A 27,969-nucleotide genomic window follows, 5' to 3' on the forward strand; every position below is an offset into this window, starting at 1 on the left:
AGATCATGGAGAAGGTTTGGAGACGTTTGAAGCAGGGTTGGGTTAAAAACCAACATGTCAAGCTTTGAACAGTTCACAGAACTCAGTTCAATCCATTATCTGAAATTGCAAAGGGTATGGCTCAGCGGTAAACCTACCAAGACATGGATCTTGAACAAAAGAGACAGGCCATGTAAAGAGAACCTTAGTCAGAGAAGCTGCCATGAGACCCATTAAGACTTTTATGGCCCTGCGGAGATCAACAGCTCAAGTGAGAGAATCTATTAGTTTTGGCACTCCACAAATCTGACCAGCACCATGCTGTGGGGGTCTGCTTTCTTACAGCAGTGACGAGGAAGCTGACCATTGTTGATGAACAGATGAGTAGAGCTAAACACAGGGCAATCTTTGAACTGAAGAGGAACAGTAATTTCTCACAAGGCAATGAATCCAGTTTTTGTATGTATGCTTTCCCTGAGAGATAAATTGTCCAAAATGAGGAAACAGCAGATATTCCCTCTGTTTTTTTCTTCAAACAAGCACGGTTGAGCTTTTTTCCCTCTGCTTGTGATCTGACTATTTTATTAAACTGCTGTGTTTTTGACACCACCCTTTTACTGGCAGCAATATAGCAGCAGTTAGCATGCACAGTCAAAGCACAGTCCCAAAAATCTGAGATTAAACATACAGCTAGGACTACAACTGCATGGGTTTGATCAAAGCATATTTATGTGTTAGAATGTCACAATTAAAGTCCAGACGTAATTCCAGTTGATAATTTGTGGCAAGACCAAGAATAAAATTACATGGAATTTTCCAGGGGAAATGTTGATGTAGAGAAATTTACACGAAACTTACAAAGCTTCTAGCAATATCTGCTGCCTGAAAATGTTTGGCAGAAGGAACCAGACAGAGAAAAGAAAAAGGATGTAAAATAGGAAGGTATAATAAAACAAAAAAATATTGATTTCCATCGATCTTGATCTAGATACATTTCTCCTGAAACATATGCAAAACATTATCGCACACCTACTGGCAAAGAAGATAGGACAGAAGAAATAAACGAGAGTATCAGTAATTTCAAATTAAAGTAAGTAACATTCTTTATGGAAGTAGGAGCGCCTGAGAAAAACTAGTTAATGTAAAGAGTTAAAGTGAAAAAACAGGAGGAGGGCAAATCAATTCTGGTAAACAGACAAAGTGAGCAGATCTCGGCATAAAAAAGGAGGAGTAAGACAAAAAAGGGATGGACAAAGATTTGCTCAAAATGAGTGGAGGGAAGGGAAGAGAAGAGAAAGAACAAAGGAGATAAACCTTGTCAAAAAGATTGAGAGCCCAGAGAGGAAAATGAACAGGCAGGGAGAAACAGAGAAAAGAATGAAGATAGAGAGCGAGGGAAGTGGAGAGGATGTCTTATTTTGCTCCATCTCAATTTGCACAAAACTTTCATTACCACCAATTTAGGCTGGGGGCCGTAGGCTGGACCATTAGGAGAGCCCAGCATCAATCAGTCTAATCTCCCTCCCCGGCTGCTAAATTACAGCACCCAGTTGCTTATTAAAATCTGTCGCCCGTTTTCCAACACCCGCTACTGGTGCAGATTATACAGGGGCCTCCAGACAAATCTGTTCCTGAGAGGAGGCGGAGGAATACAAGAAGGGAAGTTACTGCAGCAATAGTGGGTAAGGGGGCGGGGGTAAACTGGGGTACTTTCTGCGACAGAGTGGATCAGAGCAGGGGACGATCATCTGTTTTGATTTATACACTCCTATGGATTCGCTGTGCGTACTCTCACACTGACTGATTTGTCCCATATACACCCACACATCCCCATATCCTCCCTAATGCAGTTTTCCATCCCTGTCAGCACCCAAACACTCACACTGGTATAAAGGATGCAGGATTTGCAACTTCTCCCGCCACACACTCAATCAAAGCAGAAGCCAGATAAGACACATGATGAATGGCGTAATTGAAGGCAGCAGTGGCGGGGTAATGCCACGTTGTCCTGGGTATAGGGCTTGGAGGAGGTGGGGTTATTGCCGTGCCAGTGATTAGCCTGTAGGATTTATTGTTATTGCCCTTCTTATTAAAAAATACTAACGCTGTCTGCCTCACTTCTGGTAGCACACCTCCCATTCCGGACCAGATGCCATCATTTTTGGATGGATGAGCAAACAGTCGAGCTGCACCCATATGCATTCAGGTGGAGCTCCTTGAAAGGCTGCACAAATATGTAGGTGAGCTAAACATGAAGGCTGCAGGGCTTCAACATGCTGTACATATCTTGACAACACCTCACACACTGATTCACAGTCAGGAAACCTGGTGTGAAGGTGACATGGCATTCCTCGTGGCATACCATTGGCAATAACAGTGAATTCTCTTAGACAAAAATTAAATCTTGGGTAGAAAAATGTTTTTATAGCAATTCCACTTAACATTTATTTATTTCTTACACTTTTCAAACACAAGTCGAAAACCTTAGCAGAAATTGTCAAGAAAGCTTCTTGCACTTCAAAAAAATACATTTCTTAAACAGTATAAACAGCGCATACAGACAGATTTCTTTCAGGATCACCTCCATGCCAAATGATGACCATGGTTTCAATGCTCTTTCTGAAGGTCTAATCAAAGGCTGTTCATTTTTAACTATCACAGGTTTGCATTTATTGGGTCACAACTTTATTCACAATAATTTTTCATACAAATAACGGCTCATTTTAAAGTAGAATAAATCTAAAGCATTCCATTTTGTAGATATACTGTATTAGTGTGACCTCTGATTACATTAGGAATGAAATCTTAGCCTCTATAGAAAGTCAGATATTGATCAAGACTACTTTAAAAGTGACTAAAGTCAAAGTGAGCTGTGCCATACCTCTCTCAATCAAGAGCAGCAGAAATATTCAATATAGCTTAAAGCTAGGGAATGCACAGCATCAGATCGGAGTCCCTATTGAACCAGTTTTAAATGATTATTATAAGAGTTCCAGAAGCACCTAAACTCTTGATACCTGTTACTGTAATTTTAAGTCTGCTGCACAAATAATGTTAGGCAGCAAGCCATGTGGTTTTAAAAAAAAAAATCACAGCCAGGGTTCCTGCCCATGGCTTACAATGCTCTATTATAGGGCATGTACATTATTTTGTCAATCAAACAGGGATTTTTAAGTATTCTTTAAAACTTTACAATGATGTTCACTTCCCATCTGTTTGTTTCATGGGCCTCGCTCTATGCATTGTACTCAGACATCCGTCAGTCTAGAGAGCACCTGACCCCTGTCCATTAAATCTTATGATGTTTGAAGCAAAATGCAAAATTTATAAAGTAAGAAAAATACAAGTTATCATCAAATATGCTCAAAAGGAATGGCAGCAAAAAATGTTACGTGCCAAATGAGTATACTGAAGGCTGTGGTTATTGACAAAATACATGTTGCTGTCCAGATGAGAATGAAGTAATGCTGTTGAAATCATGTGGGTTATTTATTTGCATTTCAGCTGCTCTATTTTCAAGCAGATACACGATATTGACTAAGTATGGACAATAATGTTTAAAGCTAAATGTATTTGACAACTAAAATGAAGCAAAACATTTGTTTACGTCTTGTATACCACGAGAACTTATGACAATGGACTGAAATTTCACATAAATCCTTTTTCAAAGCCGTTTCAAAGTTTTCCCAACGCCTTGCAGCAAATCCTGTTGAAAGTACAGCAAGAGTAAACACTGCTTATACAGTGTATCCGCAGTCAACATGTACTGACACAGTAACCATTGAAGGGAAACCACCCATATACAAGTTAGCCAGATGTAGTCTTTGAAAAAGCCCTTTCACTTCCTGTGAAAATGGTAAATTACTTAATTACGTTCAGTATTTAAAGGTTTATAGTGGGTTCATAAAATACCTGTTTATATTCTTTATAAGGAGGAAAAAGTATGACAGAGTTAACACTGCCTGGAATCTGTATTTTATTTTTGTTCTTGTTTCCCAGTTTATGACATTTACTGCTGTTGCACAGTGTGTTTTTGATTTATACAATGTGCTCAGTTAAAGACCTACTGCTGTATACAGTGTCTCTACCTCACTCCGTTGCCAGCAGCCCTATTTGTTGCTGTTCGGGCTGATTGAGTGCTGTGTTCCTGTTGCACAACTTGGCTTCTAGCTGATTATTTAACGAACCATTTTTCTATGCAAAAAATAAATAAATAAATAAAAGTAAAAGTAAAAGGAGAGAAATCAACAAATGAAGACAAGAGAAGGGGAAATGAAAGACAAATGTGGCAGAGGGATAGAGACAAAGGTAATAAAGGAGAAAAAAACAGATGGAAGAAAAAACAATGGGGACATTAGCTTAAATGAAAGTTTATTAGCTGTATCAGTCAGTCAAGTCAGGATGCGGCTGGGGTTGGTTTTGCCTCAGGCACTCCATTCTTCGCTCCATCTTTCATCAGCCTTTACCCCCTCCTTGTGTGTGTGTGTGTGTGTGTGTGGCAGGGGGTTGTAGTAGAGTCGGGGGGGGGGAGATTACGTTTACGTTGCTGGCAACTAGCTTGTATAAAACCCAGCAATTGGCTTGGGTAATGGTCATGTCCAGACAAACAGTGTAGGCCTTAACCATGTTAGGCGGAGCAATGCAGACTCCTGTGTTTCCAGCACAAGAGTCTGCATTTCCCAGATATAGCATGTGTTAGTGCATTAACAAAGAGACATGAGATTTATAGAGAGACAAGTGATGGACAGGAGTGAAGGATGAAAGACAACAAGAAATGAGTAAGAGGATAAAACCAATGTCACCCTTCCCTTCCTCCTCTTTTCATCCCTTTGCCTTCTGTCTGATGGCAAGCTGAGCTGCTAATGTCCATTGTGTCTGCAAAGTCTGCCGCTGTATGCATTTTTGTGTTTGTGTGTGTTCATCCTTCGAGGTTATTTTTTGTAAAAATGAGACATAACTGCTCCTACAGTAGCTACACAAGCTAAATAAAAACGAGTGATAAAGACGAGTGAGAGAGTGTGTGTCTCCGTGTGTGATAGAGAGAATGAATTTGTGTGACGGGAGCCTCTCAGCCATCCAGCTATCATCTCCTGCCAGAAAGGCCCCACCAAGCCATCCCAGCTGGATAATGAGATCCATTATGATTTACGTGCCAAGAGGACAGCCAGACTGAGCAAAGACATGCACACACACACACACACACGCGTATGCAGAAAACCAACTGAAATTTGAAACGGCATACAGTGCAGGACAGAGAACCCTCATTCATACACACACACGCACAGTGATGTGCACCAAACTTTGTATCAATGTGTGTATGTGTAAGCTCTGCTAGTGGCCTCTAGGCAACTCTATAGTAGGTCCTCTAGTAGGTCCTCTTTCAGTCCACAGGTTGAGAGCTCCCTCCACCTCTCACCTGACAAACACAGAGAAAGGCAAGGAGCTCCAACACGGCAACAAACAATCACACACTGCTTCCAAAGCGGAGAACTACAGCGGTGTGCTGCATCTAAAATAAAGAACAAAAAGACAGCACAGCCACATCTTGACTGATCAGCTAAAGGACCGGGGGATTAAATTAATTTTCTGCCTGCTTCTTACGTAAGATGGGATATTAACTGGGATCTGGCATCAAATAGATAACTATCAAAAACATTTCTCTAAAAGAAAAATATAAAAATCAGAATGTAGCCTAATATAATTTATGGTGTGATGATCTGAAGAGATGTGCCTATTAATCAGTTGGATTGGAAACACGCATTTTCCTTTGATCAGCTCTGATTTGTTATTTGCAAGTACAGAAAAATCTGATTTTTTTCTTTTTCATTTAATGAATAAATAGAAGAACTCCCAACATGTTCGGTCTCTACAGGTATCAACCCACAGCATGTACTGTGAGGTGATTCTTTTTAGTTCAGTAAAATCAGGTCAAAGTTAATGACATATACTTTCACCCACAAATGGGGATCATCAAAGTTTTATGTCAGGGGCTGAAGGACTGTGGCTTGGACCAAAATACTGGCAACTGCAGACAGCCACAGGAGATCCTTGAAAGCTTTGTGCAAACACTTAGAGCATCATTTCATTGACTGTCTTTGTTGACCTAAACTCTTTACTCAGAGACAGCTGGTTAATTGTGGTTTTAAATTTTCTAGGTTCACAATAGGATTTATGAATGTTCACTTTAGGGGCTCTGATTCTGTGGAACGAGCACAAAATGTATGATGTTTTTCCAAACAAAGCAGTTTCAGTGCTAAACTAGAGCTGGTGATAGAGCTGAGTCCTAACTAGTTATTAAAAAAAAAGGAAGAGAACTGGTTTAGTTTTTCCACTTCACATCACTTTAAACCTCTCCCCCTGTAAAAGTTTTAATCACTTTGTTTCTATGTGTCTGTAAAGGAAGACAGATCAGGGAAAGTATTTTCCACACACCTTAAATGATCCTAGAAAACAGATCTCTTAATTTAAAATAACCTTATTTCCAAGCAATGTTTTAGACAACCTTCCAAGTCAGTGGCGACTTCTGATCTGTGAAACCAACAATTACTAGCAGTTTACATTTATGAACACTAGCTGGTGATTTAGTAGAATCAGTTGTTTATATACTGAGATGCAAACAGCATTTATAAATACTCTGAAAAACTGAGATAGTAAACACAACTCTTGTCAATGCAATGACCCATCTTTGTACTTTTAGAATGAGCGGCATTAAAGTGCAAGTTGATGAGAGACAATGAGCAAAGAAACATTTCTAACTGATATAAAATCTAATTCCTCTGAATGATACATGGAATGTTTTCGTTAATAAAGGCTTACATGTACATATTTGAATATTTAGATTTTTTATTTATTTATTATTCAGGCTGTACAAGATCAAAAAACATATTACACATATTACAAGTATTCAATTCCCTGGTATTGTTTTAATTCAAACAACTGCTATATAACTAACTATTCCTATATAAGGCTTTAGTGGCAAAGTAAATACATGTACAACAGTGATGCATGTAAAAATGCAGTGCCCTTCTGGGCAACCATGTCTGTCATTCACACACTGAGTTATCCTGACTTCCCTCTCTGAACACAATGCTAGAATTATCTGTTGTTTCTGTTTGATGAAGTACGCCAAGTGATGCCAGCTCAATTCGTAGCCTTAATGCCAAGATCCAGACTGGAGACAGATGAAGAGATGCAGGGAGATTAACAGATGAACGAGGGGACTTTAGAGCACAACACGCTGCACAAAAGAAATTGGGTTAAATGGACAATATGCAGATTTCCTCTAGGAGATTTCTTTGTGTTCAAATAAAACAAGGAAAAGGTTTTAGACTTTGTAAGCAGATGTTATTAACAGGCATAGTCTGCATAGACACATCTATAAAATCCACAAACAGGCACAATCCTCAGTGGTATGCAGTGTACGTCTGTCATCAGATGTGATCAACCACTCTACACAAGCCAACATTCAGTCAGCTGCAATTACCCCTAAAGGACGAAAGACACAAAGAGACTCTTTCTACAAGCAAATACTGAATGCTGAGAAAAATCTGACATGTCAATTTACATTAAAAGGTCAAATACATTAAATAAACATCAAAGTAAATGAAATCAGATTCATTGGGCAGCGGTCTAAAAGCAACAGGGGTAGACAAGAGAACATGTAGCACTATAATAATTAGGGATATTCCAATTAACATTTTTGTCTCCAATACTAAACAGACTAATTTAAGATTAGACAATTTGTGGTTAGACCAGAACTGATACAATATAAAAGTTAATAAAATCAATAATATGTATATGCTTGACAACTCTGGGAATATCTGAGCAAACCGCAAAGAGCCTGGATCATAGCAGAAAACCTCAACTTTGATTATTCTACCTTTGATCACTGAATTGCAGCAGTATTTGTTCACTCTGTAATCTAGCTCATACAGACATGACCTTAGCCCCTGAAGATACACTATGATTGTTTTATATGGGGTAAGAACGCTGTCAAAAACAATGTGTATGTAAAGACGGAAATGTGTGCATATTAGTCAATAGTTGTGCATAAGTAAAATCCAAAAGATGTATTGTATATTTTCTATATCAGTCAGTCAGTCATTTTCTACCGCTTATTCCATAGTGGATTGCGGGGAGCTGGTGCCTATCTCCAGCAGTCTATGGGCGAGAGGCAGGGTACACCCTGCACAGATCGCCAGTCCATCACAGGGCAACACACAAACAACCATGCACACACTCATTCATACACCTAAGGGCAATTTAGAGTTACCAATTAACCTAACAGGCATGTCTTTGGACTGTGGGAGGAAGCCGGAGTACCCGGTGAGAACCCACACATGCACAGGGAGAACATGCAAACTCCATGCAGAAAGACCCTCGGACAGGAATCGAACCCAGGACCTTCTTGCTGCAAGGCAACAGTGCTACCAACTGCACCACCGTGCAGCCTATATTTTCTATATAAGAATACAACTTTAATTGAACTTTGTGTTTGTAATTTCTTGAAGCTGTAACATTTTATTTTATATTTTCTCTATAAGAATACAAAATAAAATGTTACAGCTTCAAGAAATTACAAACACAAAGTTCAAGTTTACAGTTGTGGTTTATTCTTTATGAATACAATATGCTACAACAGTTTGTGAATACGATTTATTTTCTATGAGAATACGAATTTACATCAGGCGACTTGGTGTCACGTGATCCCAGGCTCAGAATATAGTGGGTGCCACTTACTGTACATCATTGTATAACTCCACCCACTATATTCTGAGCCTGGGATCACGTGACACCAAGTCGCCTGATGTAAATTCGTATTCTCATAGAAAATAAATCGTATTCACAAACTGTTGTAGCATATTGTATTCATAAAGAATAAACCACAACTGTAAACTTGAACTTTGTGTTTGTAATTTCTTGAAGCTGTAACATTTTATTTTGTATTCTTATAGAGAAAATATACAATACCTCTTTTGGATTTTACTTATGCACAACTATTGACTAATATGCACACATTTCCATCTTTACATACACATTGTTTTTGACAGCGTTCTTACCCCATAGTTTTAGATTTAGACCAGGAAAACTGCAAATACCAAATTTGCTGTAGGACTAATTCAAAATTGAATAATTAGTGTTTTAGCATTCCCCCACAAGTACAGTTGTCTACAAACTGCAGCGAGCAATGCAGCTGTTTGTTTTTTTTTCACTGTGAATGTCACTCTAAAACCGGGGTGGGCAAACTTGTTGACTCGTGGGCCACAATGGGTTCTACAATTTGGCAGAGGGGCTGGGCCGGGAGCGGATGGATGTAGTATTTGTGTGAACCAATATAAATGACATGTAAAAGCCATAACATAAAAAACGGTCTGTCCTTTAATAGATAGTAAAGCATGGATATGCAAGGCCTATTGTTCAAATTATTTTCCAAATGCATTTTTTTCACAACACGGTAGGGAAACTCATGTTCGGCAGGCCGGATTAAAAACCCGAATGGGCCATATATGTTTGCCCATGCCTGCTCTAAAAGGTGAAAAACACATAGCTTGTTAGGGAATACAATTTTTTTTATTTCAACCAAATGAGGTCTGGAATAGTTTGAAAGCCGGGCATATAAAAACGTATGGTTTTAAAAACAGGCAGCAAAAAACAAAACAAAACAACAACAAAAAAATCACATCTACAAGGATTGGGATTTGAGTCAGGGACTCTTACCAATCATTTAAAATGTCTTTATTGGTATTTAATATTACTTTAATTGAAAGGATTGTTTTGGTTTAGTACAATATGGGTATTGTTTGTAATTCAGGCTATAATTTATAAGGATAGCAGTTCTCAACAGTTTAATAACAAGGTGGCAACAGAGCTAAAAAGCAGCTAAGAAAGCCTGACATGTACAATAAGTGAAATTTGGCACTGTTACATCTTTCGTATACAAAAAGCTAGTGCTGGTTCCCTTATAGTAAATATCAGCTTTTGGCCATTGATATACACTATTTTGACAAAAGTATTGAGTCACACCACTAAATCAATGAATTCTGGTGTTACAATCACTTCCATGGCAGGTGTATAAAGTTTGATGTGGAGAAACTTGACTGGCTTGCACAGAGTCCTGACCACAAACTTCTTGAACACTTTTGGATTAAATTAGACCACAATTGTGGTTTTCTCATCTAACTATGAACACACTCCTGACCTTGTGGAAGATGTTTACAGAATAACAAGTATTTTGTAAAGAAGTATTCTGTTTGTGCAAGACACTATTAAGATAGTGTCTTGTCCACACTCACAACTCAACTCGGACTCAAAAGAAAAATGTGGCTTATTGAACATAAGATCTCTTACTTCAAAGACTTTGTTAGTTAATAACTTGATTTGTGGATTATGCTACTATAAATGAGTCAACTCCTAATTATTTTAATTTTCACATACCTTGCAATACTGGGCGAAGAGGAGTAGCAACCACCTTTCAGTCGGATTTATTGATTAGTCCCAGACCAATCAATAGCTACAACTCTTTTGAATATTTAATCCTTAGTTTTCCTCATCCAAATTGGAAAGCACTAAAACCCCTTCTGTTTGTTGCTTTGTACCGTCCACCAAGCCCTTATTCTCAATTTTTAGATCAGTTCTTGGACTTCTTATCTGATTTAGTGTTAAATACATATAAAGTCATTAGAGTAAGGGATTTCAATATTCATGTTGACACCGGAAGTATAGCCTTTAATGCAATCTTGGACTCAATTGGCTTTGCTCAAAACATTAACAAACCTACCCACCTTTGTCATCATTCTCTGGACATTGTGCTGACATATGGCATTGAGTGTAAAGACATAATATTTTCTCATAATCCTGTCCTGTCTGACCATTTTTTAATAACGTTTGAGTTTAATTGAACCGAGTATTCCACACCTGAAAGAAAACTTCATTATAGTAGATCATTATCAGACAATGCTGTAACAACCTTTAAATAATCTGTACCATTTTTAATTTTCTCATTATCACAGAAAAACACAGTGATTTTGTTTCTTTCCTTTTACAAACTGATTCTCTTGTTCATAGTGTTACGTCCTCACTGCGTGGTGCATTAGACAATGTAATCTCCTTGAAGAAAAAGGTAATTATTCATAGGAGGCTGGCTCCTTGGTTTAATCCAGAACTGCGTACTTTAAAGTACAATTATAAACAATTGGAGAGAAAATGGTGCTCTACACACCTGTTGTATAAAAGACACTTCACTAAGCTAAAACAGCTTATTTTCCATCATTAATAGAAGAGAATAAGAATAATCCTAGATTTCTTACAGTCGCTTACACAGAGTCATAGCTCTGTTGGGCCATCCATTCCATTAGATCTCAGCAGTCATGACTTTATGGGATTCTTTTAAATAAAATTGATTGCATTAACAACAAAATCATTGGCATACTCGCAAAAATGACTATTTCAACCGCAGTAAGTAAGACAGCATTGGAGGTAACTGTAAAAACTGATCTGAGTTTGGACTGTTTTGATTAACTGGAGCTTCTTAGTTATCAAAAATATTGGCTTAATCTAAACCTTCAACTTGTATGTTAGACCCAATCACCACCAAGTTATTTAAGGAAGTGTTCCCTTTGATTACCAGCCTTATTTTAGATATGATTAATCTATCCTTAGTAATTGGATATCTACCCCAAGCTTTTAAGGTAGCTGTAATTAAACCATTACTTAAGAAACCTTCGCTTGATCAGGATGACATAATAAATTTCAGACCTATATCCAATCTTCCGTTCTTGCCTAAAATTCTTGTTTGGGCACTTACACAGTAATGATCTGTTTAAAGAGTTTAAGTCAGGTTTCAGAGCTCATCTTACCACTGAAGCAGCACTGGTGAAAGTCACTAATGATATTCTCATGGCCTTCAGCCGCATGTCTTGAACACAAGACATAGCTACTGGCTGAGCTTCTACTGTGCCTAACTGTATGTGTGTTTCATACTCTAGACTTGAAAACTGGCCAAGAGTTCATCTGCTTAGGTGTCTTTTTCTCCAAAATGAAGCCACAAAAGGAGCTAAAACCATTAATGTTTCACATTTCTTTCAAATAGAAAGTACTCTTAGAGAAGTGCTTCTGTGGTTTTTTTTTGTGTCTGTTCTGTTCTCTCAAACCCCCAGTTGGTCGTGGCAGATGGCCACTCACGCCGAGCCTGGTTCTGCTGGAGGTTTCTTCCTGTTAAAAGGGAGTTTTCTTCTCCACTGTCGCTACATGCATCCTCAGTATGAGGGATTGCTGCACAGTCAATGCAAGTGACTGTCCACTGTCTCTACATGCTCATCCAGGAGGAGTGAATGCTAAAAGTCACTGACTGGATGCAATCTGCTGGGTTTGCTTAGATAGAAAAATGTCTTAACCAATTTGAATACTAAACTGAATTTGAATGCACTGTTTCATAGTTAGGATCAACTGGAATGCATGTACCTGACTTCAAATCTGTATGATTCGATTGAATTTACTTTGTAAAGTGCCTTGAGATGACATGTGTTGTGAATTGGTGCTATATAAATAAACTGAATTGAATAGTTGAAGTTGCTATTGCTGGCAACGGTGGGTCCATCAACAAATTGGACCTTATAGATTAAGAATAGGGTGGCATCAAATACTTTTGGCAATATAGTGTTACTGCTCTTATGCCTAAAATAAGGGCTGGGATCATCCTGCTAGGGGCAGTTTGTGCAAACTAATGCATTCAAGATGGTAATTCAGTGGCTGTTTTGATTCAATGTCACAGTCAAAAAGCTTTGGGAAAGCACAGTTAATGCCACTTCATGGGCTTTTATTTAAAGAGTCTGTTTGGCAAACTAATCATGGAGGTATCATTACGACTCCCTGCATAATCATTTTCTGACAAATTTCTGGCATTACCATAAAACTTCCATCATGCAGTCAAAATGGTTTGATTGTCCACACTTGGCTGTGGTGTTTATAGCTTGTGTGGAAGCAGAACCCACATCACCACCAAACTTTTTCCCTCTAATTGTTCACCAACCAATAAATTCTGCCTCTCAGATCTTCCTCATCAAAGATTCTCCAGCAAACCTATTTTAGGTTAAATCCCCCTGCTATTATTTCAATCTTCCTAAACAAAACAACTTCTTGCACATGGTGTTGCCAGCCCTAATAATTTCCCTCAGCACCAGGTGGTTCTCATCGACTGAGGTCCAACTCCTTTAGTCAGCAGGATGTTTTGCCAGAGGAAATTGGCTCGTCTACATGCATTTATTGCTCATGAGCTGTGTGGAGCCGGATTGTCATGCAGGCTGTCCAATGCTGCCGTTGGACTCAGGTCGTTTGACAGTACTGGTTTCGCTGTGAGGAAACAGCTGCTACAGCACACCCTGCACCCTCTAAAGAAACTATTAGAAACACCCTTTTCCTTCTACCTGCAATCATTAAGCTGTATTGTGTAGAATTAGTTAAACTCAATGGATTAAGTGGATTCTAATTCATGCAGCGGCTGAAGTGGCTTTACTCTGCTAATAAAGATGGTGAAGAAAGTGTTAATCAAGCTGGAAATCTCATTTGGGGTAATAAAAGAATCACCCTGTGTTGTTTCTGCATATACACTGGAGAATATGTGACTTTATATGCATCTGAAATGCCAAATTTACACCCCAATTACAATGAAGTTGGGACATTATGTAAAAGGTAAATAAAAACAGAACTGAATGATTTTCAAATCCTGTTCAACCTATATGCAATTGAACACATACCAAAGACAAGATATTTAATGTTCAAACTGATAAACTTTGGTCTTTTGCAAATATTGACTCATTTTGAAATTGATGCTTGCAACACGTTCCAAAAAGGCTAGGACAGGAGCATGTTTACCACTGTGCTATATCGTCCTTCCTTTTAACAGCACTCAATAAGCATTTGGGATCTGAGGACACTAATTGTTGTAGCTTTGTATGTCAAATTTATTCCCATACTTTCTTGATGTACAACTTCAGTTACTCAACTGTCTGGGGTCTTCATTGCCATATTTTGCCCTTCATAATGCGGCACACATTTCCAATGGGAGACAGGTCTGGACTGTGGGGAGGCCAGTCTAGTTCCTGCACTCTCTTACTACGAAGCCACAGAGTTGTAACATGTGCAGAATGTAGCATTTATTATGAGCGTATCAGCACTCTGACTGACATCTGGGCTCCTTCTCTGTGTGACCTTTATGTCGGCGACTGCGCATGCGCTGAGTCTGTTCCCGCTTCCTTTTACCCTATGACCCTGTGCAACCGCTATCGGTAAAGCTTTCTAAAATCATGTCAGCTTCCTTCTGTGGGTGTAAACACCATAATATCACGGCATTCTACCCGTTAGCTGCTAAGCACATGGTCATTCCAACAATGACGAGGAGCAAAATGACGGGCCTGCAGCCAGTACTAGCACTGCATCAGTCATAGACAAGGACATCATTTCTGCAGTTGGAAGGCTTAACAAGCAGAAGAAACTGAGGTCTGGCATCGATCCAGCATGGAAAGAAGCCTTTCGATGGCTGGAAATAACAGCAGATGAAGCTAATAGGCCTTCACATTGGGTTATTTGCGCTCACTGTTGAACCTTTGGTTATACTTTTATGCTAGCCATGCTATTTTTGCCAACACCTTCCAAAATTTCAGCCTAACATTGACACATATTGATAGTTATTATGGTCACTATTAGCCATGAATAATGTGCATTTTCCATGGAAATGTCTACATTACATGGAGAAGTGTCTTTAGCACACCCCCCACACTCATATAAATTCCTGGTGAGAACCCTGTGCACCTTGCCCCATCCTTGCTTCCCTCATAGTGTAGGAAGTCCATTTCTCCCATTTTCCAGGAAAGGCGTCTCCTTTTAATCTTAGATTAAAAGTCATCTTTTCCATAGAATATAAACTGTTTACAGTCTCCTTCCAATGGTTCAGATGTGGTGGCCCAGCCTTGTACCATCTTCTAGTTATTGATTTTCTTTTTTGTTTTACAAACTATTAACAGTATCTTACAAAGAGTACCAATCTTTTCCTTTTCCTAAAAGCTCATTGAAGAATTGGCAAAGAAGCAAGATTTCCACACTTTTGGGTATTTTATATCCAAGTACTTTAAATAGTGCTGTGCAGATTTGATCCCAAAATGGTTTTATTTTATTACAAGACCAAAAGATATGAGAGCGATTGGCACCTGGGTTCCTACACTGCTTCCAGCAGGGCTCTGGCATATTTGGAAAATTTGCCTCTTGTTTGTGGTCTGATAACAAAAACGGATCAGACACTTCCAACCAAATATTCACAAAACTTTCAAGCCTGTGGTGAAATTCTGTGTACTCAACATTGAGTGCAAGTCATCTTTCTACCTTCAGTTCTTCTTCCCATTTATTATGAATATAGTTAGTATTGTACTTGGTATGTTGTTGTAAACTTTGGTATAGGTTGAAGATTATTTTTGTGGGTATCTTCTTGTAAGCTTCGGTAAAGGTGCAGATCAGGGTATTTTCTCCTAAACATTATACTGGCTTTATTCTTCTTAAAAAGTAATCTCTTACCTGTAAATATTTTTAAAAAGTCTCGCTGGTCTAGGTCAAATTCGGAGATACCCTTTTATACCCAATCATGACACACATCTGATTGTCCCTGTTCCAGCTTTTTTGGAACGTGTTGCAAGCATCAAATTCAAATGAGTGAATATTTACACAAAAACAATAAAGTTTATCAGTTTGAACATTAAACATCTTGTCTTTGTAGTGTATTCAACTGCATATAGGTTGAACAGGATTTGCAAATCTTGGCATTTTGTTTTTATTTAGGCTTTACACAATGTCCCTACTTCATTGGAATTGGGATTGTAGATGATCTAAATAAAATTTGCATTGAAAAAGTATTCATTCTTCAACTTTGTTATATTTTGTGAAAGGTATTTTATTGATTTTTTGTGACAGACCAGGTTTTTCTGTGTTCAGTTTAATTCTGTCTGCTGGTCACAAGAGCAACTACTTCACATCTTTGCTTTCATGTGGCTTGTGGGAAATCACAAGATATGCCTTTTAAAAGGTTCTGATGTTGTTTTGATACCCAAATCTAATTTAAACATCTCAACAACTTGCTGTTTGTACTCTAACAAACATTAGCGGCCTACTCAAAAAACCTATATCAATACTGAAATTACATGACAAGCAACTCGACTCTTTTCCCTAAATAGATCATGTCTGAAGCCCAGAGGTTGACTTGAATTTTTTAGGGGTATTCAAGTAAAGAGGCAGTTAATAATTGCACACCAAACGTTTTGCATTTTATTATATAGAAAACCAGCTTATTTTTCTGTAACTTCACAATGTGTTGATCTATTACATAAAATTCCAGGAAGGAACAATGAAATCTGTGGTTTTAATGGAACCAAATTTGGAAAAGCTTAAAGGGCATGAATATTTTTGAATAAATAAAAGGAATGTGTTCAAAAACAAGTTAGAGCTGATTTGCATGATCCACTTTAGATGAATCCATTCTCTTACAGTTTTTCAATTTCTCCCGCAATTCCCTGTTGTGGACCACAATGGTTTCCAGTCTGATTTGATTTAAATGTCAAGAGAGACGGGACAATAGAGTTATCTTTCAAATGATGACCCATTAAAGAGCCCAAGCAGTGTTCCTCCCTCCTCAGCTAACTAATCACTGCCCAGATTCATCATCCCACAGACCGGAGCATAATTTAATGGGCTGCGGTTTGCACTGCTTCTTCTACTTAGTGTGTGCACATCACACTGTGACCGAGGATACCCAGGAGTCTCTGTTATGCGCCATCAGCATGTGTGCCTGCTGTTTCTGTGTGGTACCAGAGGGAGCTGGTTTAACGCCTTGGGCCAGTGCCCTATTAAGGGAAAAAAGAGAAACAGTGCGTATGTGTACAGAAGAGGAGAAGAGGGGTTCCTCATTTAGACAGCAGGAGTGGCAGGCTGTGTTCCACCAGCATACAGCACGCAGGCAGACACAGGGACTAGAACAAGGATGCCTCCCATCTGCCTCCTCCTAAGTCATCTGCTGTCCTCAGGGTGTCATCGGTGGCCACATGCCAAAAGCGTAGCCTTTTTGCCTGCTTATCCCTCTTGACTCATTTTGGTGTCTGCTTAGGCAACAGAATTTTTAGATGTGGCTTTTGTTTTGCTATGCAAATTTCAAATGATCAGTGAAGAATATATGTTGTTTTCCTTTGGATAATAACAATTTTGTGCTGGTGATAGGGGACAGCTAATGAAGGACAAGGCCATAAAACCACTCTTCATCTCCCCATCCTTCCCTCTCTACCTTTTAGTGTTTATTCATCTATACTCTGGCTTTAATCCTAGCTGTTTTCTAACCACTTTTTCTGGTTCTTAATGTCTATAATAGTTTTGGCTGTTCTTGAAATGGGCTGTAACTAGCATAAAAGTTTTGTAAAGTTTCAGTTTCACCCTAACACCTTTAAAAATGCTGTTGGTAAAGAAGAGCGGCATGTCTATTAAGCAGGCAGTTGCAGACCAGCTAGTTGAGCAGATAGTCTAACTAACCTAATATCAGCTTGTTACACTATAGCTTATCTACACCATTGTAAATGCACTAAACAATAAGTCATGTTATTTCTGCAGCTTTAGGAATAATTGTTGGGTTTGAGGTTTAATTAAACAAATTTGAAATTAAACAATCTGAATTTTGTGTCTGATCTCCAAACTCCAGCTGTTGTAACGGCTTGACCTGCTAATACTGATACTAGATGGATTTCTCTATAATATAAGAAGATAGAAGAGGGGCACACTGTGTAAGAGAGCAGTCACAAGAAAGTTTTGGTATTTATATTTTAAACTCTTCTTAGCTGCTTGAAGCAGTGATTAGTGTGGCTAGTGTGCCTTTCATTACTAAAAGAAAAGTATCGATGTGTATTCCCTACAGAAATTAAACTTCTACCATAAGATTTCCAAAAGGCTGCGCCGTTTGAGGCAAGAGTGTACCATGCAAATGGTGTGTTCACAACAGGCATGCTGGGGTGCCTGTGGTTCCCGGTGCCCGGTTCTTGGCAGCTGTTGTGGCCTTCCTCTGCTGCTTCCACCTGCAGCTCTGACCCCCAACTGCAGCCCACCCGGCTGGCGCGGCCGCATGTTGCGCCGGGTGGACAACCACCCAGCCAACAGTTGTGTGGTGATGTGGTTGGGTCCCTTTTAGGATGTGGGGTCATCAACATTTGGATTGACCCGGCAGAACCGCGGAGGTGAGCTGGTTAGTGGTTTTCCTTGGGCTAGCGTTGCAGTGGCGGTAATCTGTGTTTGTAGGGGCATGGTGGGGGCCGTCGAAAGCTCACAAGGATAAAGCAGCGCAACTTTACTGTACACTGTTCCATCTTCCCGTTATCTGCTGAAGTCTTGCTCTCTCTTGCTGGCTCACAGCCTGGTCACACCGCAAATGTGTTGAAAAGTTATAGAAAATAGAGTTTCTCTTAAAAGTGCTTACTACTAGGGTTGTCATTATACTAAAAATTCAAACTTGATACCATTTTTGATACTGTGGCAACATTTTTTGAAAAAATGATTAATTTCCTTAAATAGTGCCAAACCAGTAAGTAAGAAACAATTTAGTACTCATTTAGAAAATAAATATAATTTAAAAGTGTTACTTCCCTGTGTGGCCAAAAACAAAACCATGATAACACTTGATAAAAGTATCGTAACAGAAAAATGTACCTTTGATTCATTGTGGATTGTGAAATTATTTTAATTTTATAATTGCTCATCTTTGGTGTGCCACTGTGTGCTTCCATTTGCATGTTGATAAATAAATGTTAATACTAAGTGAAAAATAAAGGATCGTTGTATACTAAAATAAAATGTTTCAAAACAAACACGATCTATTGCATACAAAAAATATTTTTGCAGTGTAAACAAGGATCTGGTCCTTGTAAATGTATTTAGCAGCAGCCCTGAGCATTTTTTTCTGTACATTTTTCTGAGTCTTCCTTACTCAGTACCAGCATCGACACCAAAGAGCGCTTTTTTCAACTGGACCTGTGAGCTGGAGCTGTGGTAGAACTGAGTATGGTACATTCACCAAATGGAAAAAATATATATTTTTGAGTTTCTGCTAAGCCAGTCAGGCAATCATTACTTTTTAATTCTTAGTCATACAGTGAGAACTACAAACCCGCCAATGCCATGACTTGTTCCTCCCTTCTTCTTTTTCCTGACAATTTAGCAATTACCTCCCTATCGCAAAGTCCTGAAACTGGGCTTTAAGTTCCAACTTCTTCTGGGAATTTATAGTAAAGAACCTGGACATTGGGGGTTCAAAGTATGGCAAAACATTATCGATTGCCCTACAACAAGCTCCTGTAAAAGCTTTTCATTACATTGAGGCATCATCCGATCGATAAAAGATTCTGCAAAATCTAATTACCAGAATGACCGAGACTAGAATACATGAATACAGATATTTAGATGTTTGGGGAAGTACAGATGGTTCTAACTTTACCTGAAGAGGTTCCAAGAGGACTCCTGCCAAAACAAATAACCATTTTAAGTCATAGGCACAGAGAGACTGGGTGGTAGACGCACAAACTGTGCTGACAAGGGGTTCGTGCTGAAACTCCACAGATGTGAGGTGCAGCTGTAGGTGGAGTGGAGAGGAAAACTTGGAGTAAAAGGGGGAAGTGAGAAGAGAGAGAGAATAGGAGGAGGCCAAGGTGTCATTTCTTTCCGTGTCAGCTCTCTCCCTCCCTCCCATCCTCCCGCCCCAGATGTGGATGCTTCGTGGGGACAATTACCGACTGACACTTCATCATGAGCCCAGTGACAGCCACTGACGGCCCTCGCCCAAACAAATGATGCTGGGGTCGAGGTTGCAGGCTTGCCTGTGAGTGTGCCTAGTCCTGCTGCATGGCTCTGCACTAGTAAGTTAGCATATATATATATATATATATATATATATATATATATATATATATATATATTCAAAGACACCCCTCTAAACCAAGCACCCCCTTCTCTTAGGAAAAAACACATTTACTAGCAGTGGGGGGATGGTGAGGTATTGGATAGAAGGTCTAGGGGGTGGGGTCGGTGTGTGTGTGTGTGTGTGTGGGGGGGGGGTGTTAAGAGACATCTCTTTATCTTTGTGAGGCAACTGGGAATCACACACGCATACATTCACAAAATACTCCCCCAACGTACCACACACATATCTAATCAGATAATGGAGTTAAACAGCAACTTTAAGAGGCCAAAGAGGGTAAAAAAAGTTAATAATCAGCATGGTGACATCAGCATGTATCAATTAACTTGGAGCATTTGTGGTGACCAGGTAACACTGACCCCCGCCATAACAAGAAGACCCATCCTCTCAGTCATTTTCATTGGACTGAGTGTAGATAAGATTAGATCCATAAAATAGGGCAGCTGTAAATAGTTAAGAAAGGGGGCAGTGTATGGAGAATAAGAATAAACCATTTAAAAAAGAAGAAGGGTCTGCAGAGGACTGTCTAGTAATGGCTCACTACTTTTTTCAGTCTTCTGTAACATCAAATGTTTGACTAACACACTTGGCAAAAAGCTTGCCAGTGTCTGGAAAAGAAAGAAAGAAAACCTGAGACACAGACAGCACAAGTGATGAAACATTTATCAAAGAAGAAGAGGACATATTCTTTGCAGCTCTCAGTGCAGGTGACTAAAGGATGTGGAAAGCCTGAAACTGCTCTATGAAGCTAATGGAGAATCCATTGGTCTTTCTTTCTGTTAATACTTTTTGTGTCTCAGCTACTGGTTGCTGTCCTTGAAAAATGTGTTTGACATTGTTTCCAATGTTTTCAAAAGGACAATTAGAAGCTTAGTTTGAGAACAAAGTAAGAATTTATGTCAATGTTCACTAAGAAAATTTTAAGCTTCTACAGAGACTAGAAATACGAATATGAAATAATACATCAGGGTTGCATGATATTTTAAGTACATCATTATTATGAGGACAATATACTTGCAATATATTGTGTAGCTCTACATAAAATCATTAAAAAAGACCAACATACATTGTAACTTAATAAAATATTTTATGTTATGCATTATTACCAGAATGATTGTTAGCATTCCTTAAAAATGAAAAGTCTATAAATCGCAAATTTTGTTATCTCGCTATATCAAAAGATTTTTCAATACGCAAATCCAATTTAGTTTTTTTTTGTTTGTTTTTCTAACCAAGACCAATTTAGCACAAATGTGTATTTGAAAGAAACAAATTCATCCAGCAATAGATTAAACAAAAAACAAGCCCAAGCGTGGATTATATCCTGAGCAAGTTCCTGTTAGCATGAATGCTGTTGAATCCCAGAGGGCAGCCCATGGTAAGAAAAACTTACTGAAGTTCTCCTTTTAAACAGTAGGTGTCGCTACAAAGAAAATCTGTCACTATGAAACAAGCCGTTGCATAAAAATCGTCTAGAGGAAGAACATTCTGCATGTATTACCCTAATTGCAGAGTTTGATCTTTTAAGCATTCAAATTCCATTATCCTACATTCTGTTAAATGCCACTCATGCTGTATGTACAGAAAAGGGGGTGTGCATCACAACAAGCCCCCTATTGATGTGTTTGTCTCAGGACGCCGTTTGTAAGTCCAGCAGCAACCTACAGTCAAACCACAAGCAGTGAAAAAGCAAGGCAAACAAGGATACTTGCTTTGAAGAAAATATATTAAAGAAAGACTCCTGTGAGGCAACTAGCTCAGAAAAAGTATAAATATGAGCTGGTTTGTGTTGGCAAAGACCCAAGGGCTTGTGCACATTTAGCACATTTACAACTACCTGCATATTGTGTAGCACACATGTTGCATCAAGTCCTAAATGGAGACACATGCATGTCGCAGATCTGTTCTTTATGGGTTAAAGTCTGGGCCCAAGCCACTATGTAAAGACAAATAAAAGGAAAGCTAAAAGAGGAAGGGATGTGGGTGGAGGAGGAAAAATGAAGGACAAAGAAAAAAAATACAGCATCAGAGCCATATGTCATTTTAGAAGGGCCCTTGAGAGTGCTTTCGGTCTTTCAGTCAATATTCAACGTGCTGGCTTGCCAGCCATTATTAAAAAGGACATGCTTTACTGTTTATTTATCATAAGGACACATGGCTGACAGCTTCCTGTAAACAACTCATATGCTTATATATGCGCACTCCCAAATGCACTGTCCTTTCTCTGCAAAAAAGGTGTTGCTGTGTAATAATGTAAGTAACAAGTGATGGAGTGAGCTTCTGATAACAGCAGCTGGTGCCTAATGCTGTGTATATAAAACAGCAAAAAAAAAAAAAAACACTTTCCACATAGAGTTTAGGAAACCTGCTTCAGCTGAGTGGGAACAAATGAGGTGCTGTACTGTTTTCAAGATGTTTTCCACATATATTCACCACAGAGATCAATATTCAAATAGTGAATGAGTCACTATCATGGAGTGACCAAGTCAGAGAGGTTTCAACACAACAGATTTTCGCCTAAATTTCTCAACTCCTGCAGAGTTGGGACCCTTAAAAATCGTACCAGCAGGAAAATAAATTACAAAATATATGACACACAGCAGAATATTTGCAGTAAGCTTACTCAGCAGTTATGAACAATTAAGGTAACTAAGTCCTTTCATAGATAAGCTAAACATCTGCAGACTAGAAGACGTTTATACTGTGAAACATTAAAATTGTTGAAACTATTTTCCAAGAATTAAAAAACAAGTGGAAACCGCATTTCCATGCACTGACACTGCCGGGTCCCCGTGTTAAAAAAAACATCATATACATCAAATGCATAGTTTTCCTTCCACATCATTCTATTCAACGTTTAGCAGGTGAGCACGTCTGCATGTGTTTGTGTATTTAGGCTGACTGACCGACAAAGAATGACAAATGGCTTTAGTAGGGGGCTACGCTTGACATTTAGGTTTCATGTGGAAATGGACGGTGACCCGCTAAGGTCAGGCCTGCCAGCAGGCAGCAAAGAGGACCATTCCTGTGCAGCAGTGGCCCTATGCAGAACCATTCCTGCACTGGGCCCCATCCCCGTAACTAGACACTAGCAAAACAGTTGTGGTCTCTCTCTCTCTCTCTTTCTCACACACACACACACACATTCAGTCAGGAGATAGGAGGACATCCCAGAGGCAGGACCACATAGGTGGGGTGTCATTATAGAGAAGAGACAGATGTGTTTGGAATGTGGTTTTAAAGGTGCTCAGCAGCATGAGCTTGCAAGTTTACCAAACCTGCAGCATATACAGTGCCTTGGAAAATTATTTAAGCACCTTAACATTTTTCAAATTTTTTCATGCTACAATGCAAACTTCAATGTATTTCATTTGGACTTTATGTGATAAAACCAAGAAAAAGTAGTAAATAACTTAAGTAGAAGAAAAACAATTCATGGTTTTCAAAAATTTTCATTGCAGAAGAAAAGCACCCCCACAGAAGGACCACCACATTTTACCAAAGGGATATTGTTGTCAAAGTGATGTGCACAGTTGAAAGTGGATGAACAGTGACCTACTATCCTGTGGGGATCCTTTTCTTCAGCAGGTAGAGGAAAAGATTTAAAAAGTATGCATCACTTTCCTTCTACCTTTATACCTCTGCAATAATACCCACTTTATGTTGGTCTGTCACACAATATCCCAAAGAAATACACTGATGTTTGCATTTGTAACATGACAAAATGTGAAAACGGTCAAGGCACTGCATTGTTGTTGTCTAGCATTCCTGGTCTTTTCATTTGCATAGATGCACACAGGCAGCTACAACCATGGCAACACTTTCGTCTCTGTAGTGCTACTGAAGAGGAGCAGTGGTGGTTTTTGACATTAAAAGAGTGGCTGTTACACTTGCACACTACTTGGCAACAAGAGGTTACTTTATATACTATCTGTGACAGCTTTGTGGTAATAATGGAGGCCTGGCCCTTGCTAGGGGAATGGCACGCTTAGTCAAGAGAGACTTTGGCAATGAGAAAACATACTACACACACTCATACACACAAGGTTGCCTCCCTCATGTCTAATGAGACCACTGGGAGAGCATGAGGCAAGAAGAGGGAGATGAGTAGTGGGAGGAATAAAAAAGAAGATGAGAACTAAAGGAGGAGCTGAATGAAGAAACATACATGGAGACCAAGCAGCAAGGTCATCAGCAACTTCGCATGTTTCTGTGTGTTTGGCGCTGGAGGAGGGATGTATATTAAAAGGAAGAATGGGGCGCACCCCTAGACTTTGTGGAGAGTGGTTATGCAATGTAGCTTGGTGTAATTGGTGGGGGAAAACAAAGATACAATGTGTCTGTACAAGGCAAAATCTGACCACATAGTGCTCAAGAAAATGCTGCGAATTAAGAAAAAAATAAGGCAAAAAAGAAATGACACTCCCAGATGATGAGGGAGAGAGAGAGTTTGGACTGAATACTGGGTACACACTGTCTCAGTGCAGTGACAGTGCAGGTAAAAAGCTTATAACTAGGATGAAAAATACACATGCCAAAACTACTTTACCTTGCCTCTGGCTCTATAGCATCATCTGCTCATCTAGGTAGGCGCACAATGCAATGTGGGGGGTGGAGGGTATACGTGAGAAAATAACTTGCTGTCCAAAATGGGAATTGGGCTCTAAAATCCAGTGACAAGAAACAAGGACAGACAGGCCCAGCTGAGCCTATGGTTATTTTCCCAGTAAAAAGAAGGGTATGAATTATTTAGAGACCCTCAGTATAAAATAATGAAGAGAGGCGAGTGTCTCCCAAGATTGCTGAATCAGACAACCAAGCTTGACCCAAACTGAATGTTTTGGTCAACATGCGAAACAATTCTGTGGAAATGTCTCATTGCACATATGCCAAGAGTTAATTATGCCAAGAGTTAAATATGCTGTGTGGATACTTTTTTTCAGAGGCAGAGAAGCTGGGAGGATGGATGGAGATTATTACACACAGCAGGTCTTTTTTTTGCTCTACCTAGATGACGTTTTGAGGAGAAGTTTATTTTCTCAACTGAAGGTTGTTACCGAGCCATTATATTTATGTATTTTTTATAAACTAAAACAACCCACAAGCATCAAAATGATTTTGCAACTTGAATACCACTGACATTCTCTAAATGCCTTTATCACGGTCCCTGGTTAACCTCACTGTGTGTTCAGGTTTTTTTTGTTTTGCAAACACATGACTATGTGCATTCACTTTTGTAACATTCCCACTGCCATAACGTCCAAAGACTCCAGACGAAGCTTCAGCATCTTCCTGCCCCCCACTCTCCAAAGAAACAGCTGCTTTTGTTCAACAACAAGAACCATCCTGGATGTCCCTCTTTCAGCTTACAACCCAATAAACAAGGTAAGGTCACATAATAGGCCTCACAGAAGGCCATCATTTATACAGAAAGGAAAACCATTGCTGTCTTTATGCAAAATCTTTGCATTTGAGGTGTATACCTGAAGTACTTTTAGCCTTGGAGCATGACCATAATATTACATTACTACAACTTATTCTTAATCTCACCTCAAACAATAAATTCAACACCATACTGTGTCTGAATTAACTTAGAAAGAAGTGCAGGAAAAATGCCTGAACATTAAAGAAATAGAATGGCCCAGTGAGTCAGTGCCAAGCAGAAATAACCAAACATATAACTGTTATTAGCCAATATAGCTTCTGGGTAATATTTTAACAGAGGACATGTTTACCTTAGGCAGCAAGCGAACACAATTAGACCATGTCAATGTTTCACAAATATAGAGGATTGTAGCAATAAAGTAGGTCACGAGTGTCAAGCCCCTCTATTATGAAGACAGCTAACAATGCAGTCACAGGAATAATATGCTTGATTATCATTCAGTAAGGCGATCCAGCTTCTATAAGGGCGTTCAGTGGCACTGAGCTCAATCCTGGAGAGCCTTAAGGCAGACAGGCAAATAGGCATATAGGCCGGTATGAGATTTCCATGATATGATGACCTTGGGTAAATGTACAACAGTTTTACTGTATTTATACAAAAAATAAAAACAAAACAATACCATGTGATCTCACTGCATTTAAACTGAAAAGCAACAGATATTCCTACTAACGTACTACTGAATTAATAATAATGCTATAACATTATTGTATTTTTATACGTCAGCTTAAGTAAAAATGAAAAAACAGCATCGGCTACAGTAGTTCTTGTTAGATTATTAGCCCCTTTCTTCGTTCTGCTCTTTATAAACAAACAAAACATCTAATGCATGATATGTGAATTTAACAAAGGTAATCATTTACATTTTTGGTTTTAACGTATCTGCCTTCAGAGAGGAATATTTCATTCCAGGTTTGACTGGTTCATATAATGCATTTTGTGTTGAATTTTCTGTTAGATTTGCTACCTCTAACAATAGATTTGCATTCCTTAGACTAAAAAAAAAAACCAAAAAAAAAAAACAAACAGAAAGAAAACATCAGAATCTGTGTTTAGGCAAAAAAAAGCATGATCCGTGCATCTTTGATATCAGATTCTGAGAAGAATAACTTTTTATAATTGCATTTTAAAAAAGGTTTTAATGCCCAACCTGTAAAAGAAAGGATGCGAAACAAACCAACTGCTTGCATTTTTTTCTTCTTTGCCCACAGTTCGGAGTACAAGACCAGGATTGCTGTCTGTGTGAAATAAGCAACTACTGTCTGTAACTTTTTGTTGTTCACCTTCTTTCTTTCCACTGGCACACATGTTTTGGTTTACCTAAAGTCAAGCCCTATCTGAGCTCAGGCGGAGAACAGACTGTGGGCTTTGTCTCTGGCTTCATTAATCAACTGTTCTTTAACAAAAACAGAAAACCAGATGAGAGACAAAAGGAAGAGACGTGGGGGGTTGGCTCTTCTTTAGGTAGACAAAAACAAGATGGTAAAAAGGCAACAAAAAAAACAAGGAAGAGGGGACTAAGTGGGGGGAAGTTTGACCCAAATCCAGACTTTAAATAAATCAAGCTATAACAATAACAAGAAAAGTTTTACTTGACTGACTAATCAGTTGTTGTCGTTTTTAATATGGAGAGTGCAACAGTTTTCTTTTTATGTCCCACGTCTCTTGAGACAACAGTTGCTTTGCGAGTCTTTTTATGTCGAGTGTTTATGTCTTCATGCCTCCAGGTTTTAACTCAAGCAGGCCTAAATTGTTCATGGTTTAATGAGACCAAGGCTCCTCGATTCATGGTGCACAGGGGCGGTTTCTGCCGAAGGTCTCGAGCTCGTAACAAAGAGCCGAACACTTAACACAGAAGCATTCCCGCACAAGTGTAAAGTCACTGCAAGCAGAACTGGTCTTCATCCCTTTAAATGGATAAAGAAAAAAAAGGTTAAAGTTAATCTACAAGCACTGCTTTACAGGTATGCATACATAACATCTACACAATACATCAAGATGTGTGGCAGGCCTTTGAGACTCTTTGCGAGGTGCCGATCGATGGGCATTGAGTGTGGACAAGGAGGCCTCAGGATCGATAGGGGGCCATTAGAGAGATGTGTCTACTGGGACGTGGAGGCTAGGGAGGGGGCTCAAGATGCATCTGGGACTCTTGATGTAGTCTTCTTTCCCTTAACGATGTGAAGTTTTACTCTATATGAGAACAGGAACACACATGCTTAAAGGAGAAAAGGAAATTCAGTAGAAGATTCATGCATGAATTATAGGAAAAAAATAAAGAATCATTCACTCACGAATGTGGACCCACATAACACATATATTCTATTGCTAATGGTATCCTAGAAGAATTGTGTCAGATTAAGAGTATTTATCTTTGTTTCCTTCTTTCAGTCTCCTTAGTGTCCTCATCCAAGGCTTCTGTATAATTAATACTTTTGCTTGTCAGGTTCCATCTTATCCATCCCCCCCTTCGAGCTTTTTCCTCCCTCCACTGCAGCTTCATCACAGCAGTCTGGGCTTTTTTTCTCACTGATTAAGCTTCATTCCAACCTTTTCTGAACTT

At 39.0% G+C, this 27,969-nt stretch overlaps 1 protein-coding gene across 4 annotated transcripts in view; it reads right to left on the reverse strand.

Annotated features, from left to right (window-relative positions):
• raraa (retinoic acid receptor, alpha a) overlaps window positions 1-27,969 on the reverse strand; it is a 220,678-nt gene that overhangs the window by 150,920 nt on the left and 41,789 nt on the right. The window lies entirely within an intron of this gene.

Source organism: Girardinichthys multiradiatus, chromosome 10 (assembly GCF_021462225.1).
Source record: "Girardinichthys multiradiatus isolate DD_20200921_A chromosome 10, DD_fGirMul_XY1, whole genome shotgun sequence".
Lineage (NCBI taxonomy): Eukaryota > Metazoa > Chordata > Actinopteri > Cyprinodontiformes > Goodeidae > Girardinichthys > Girardinichthys multiradiatus.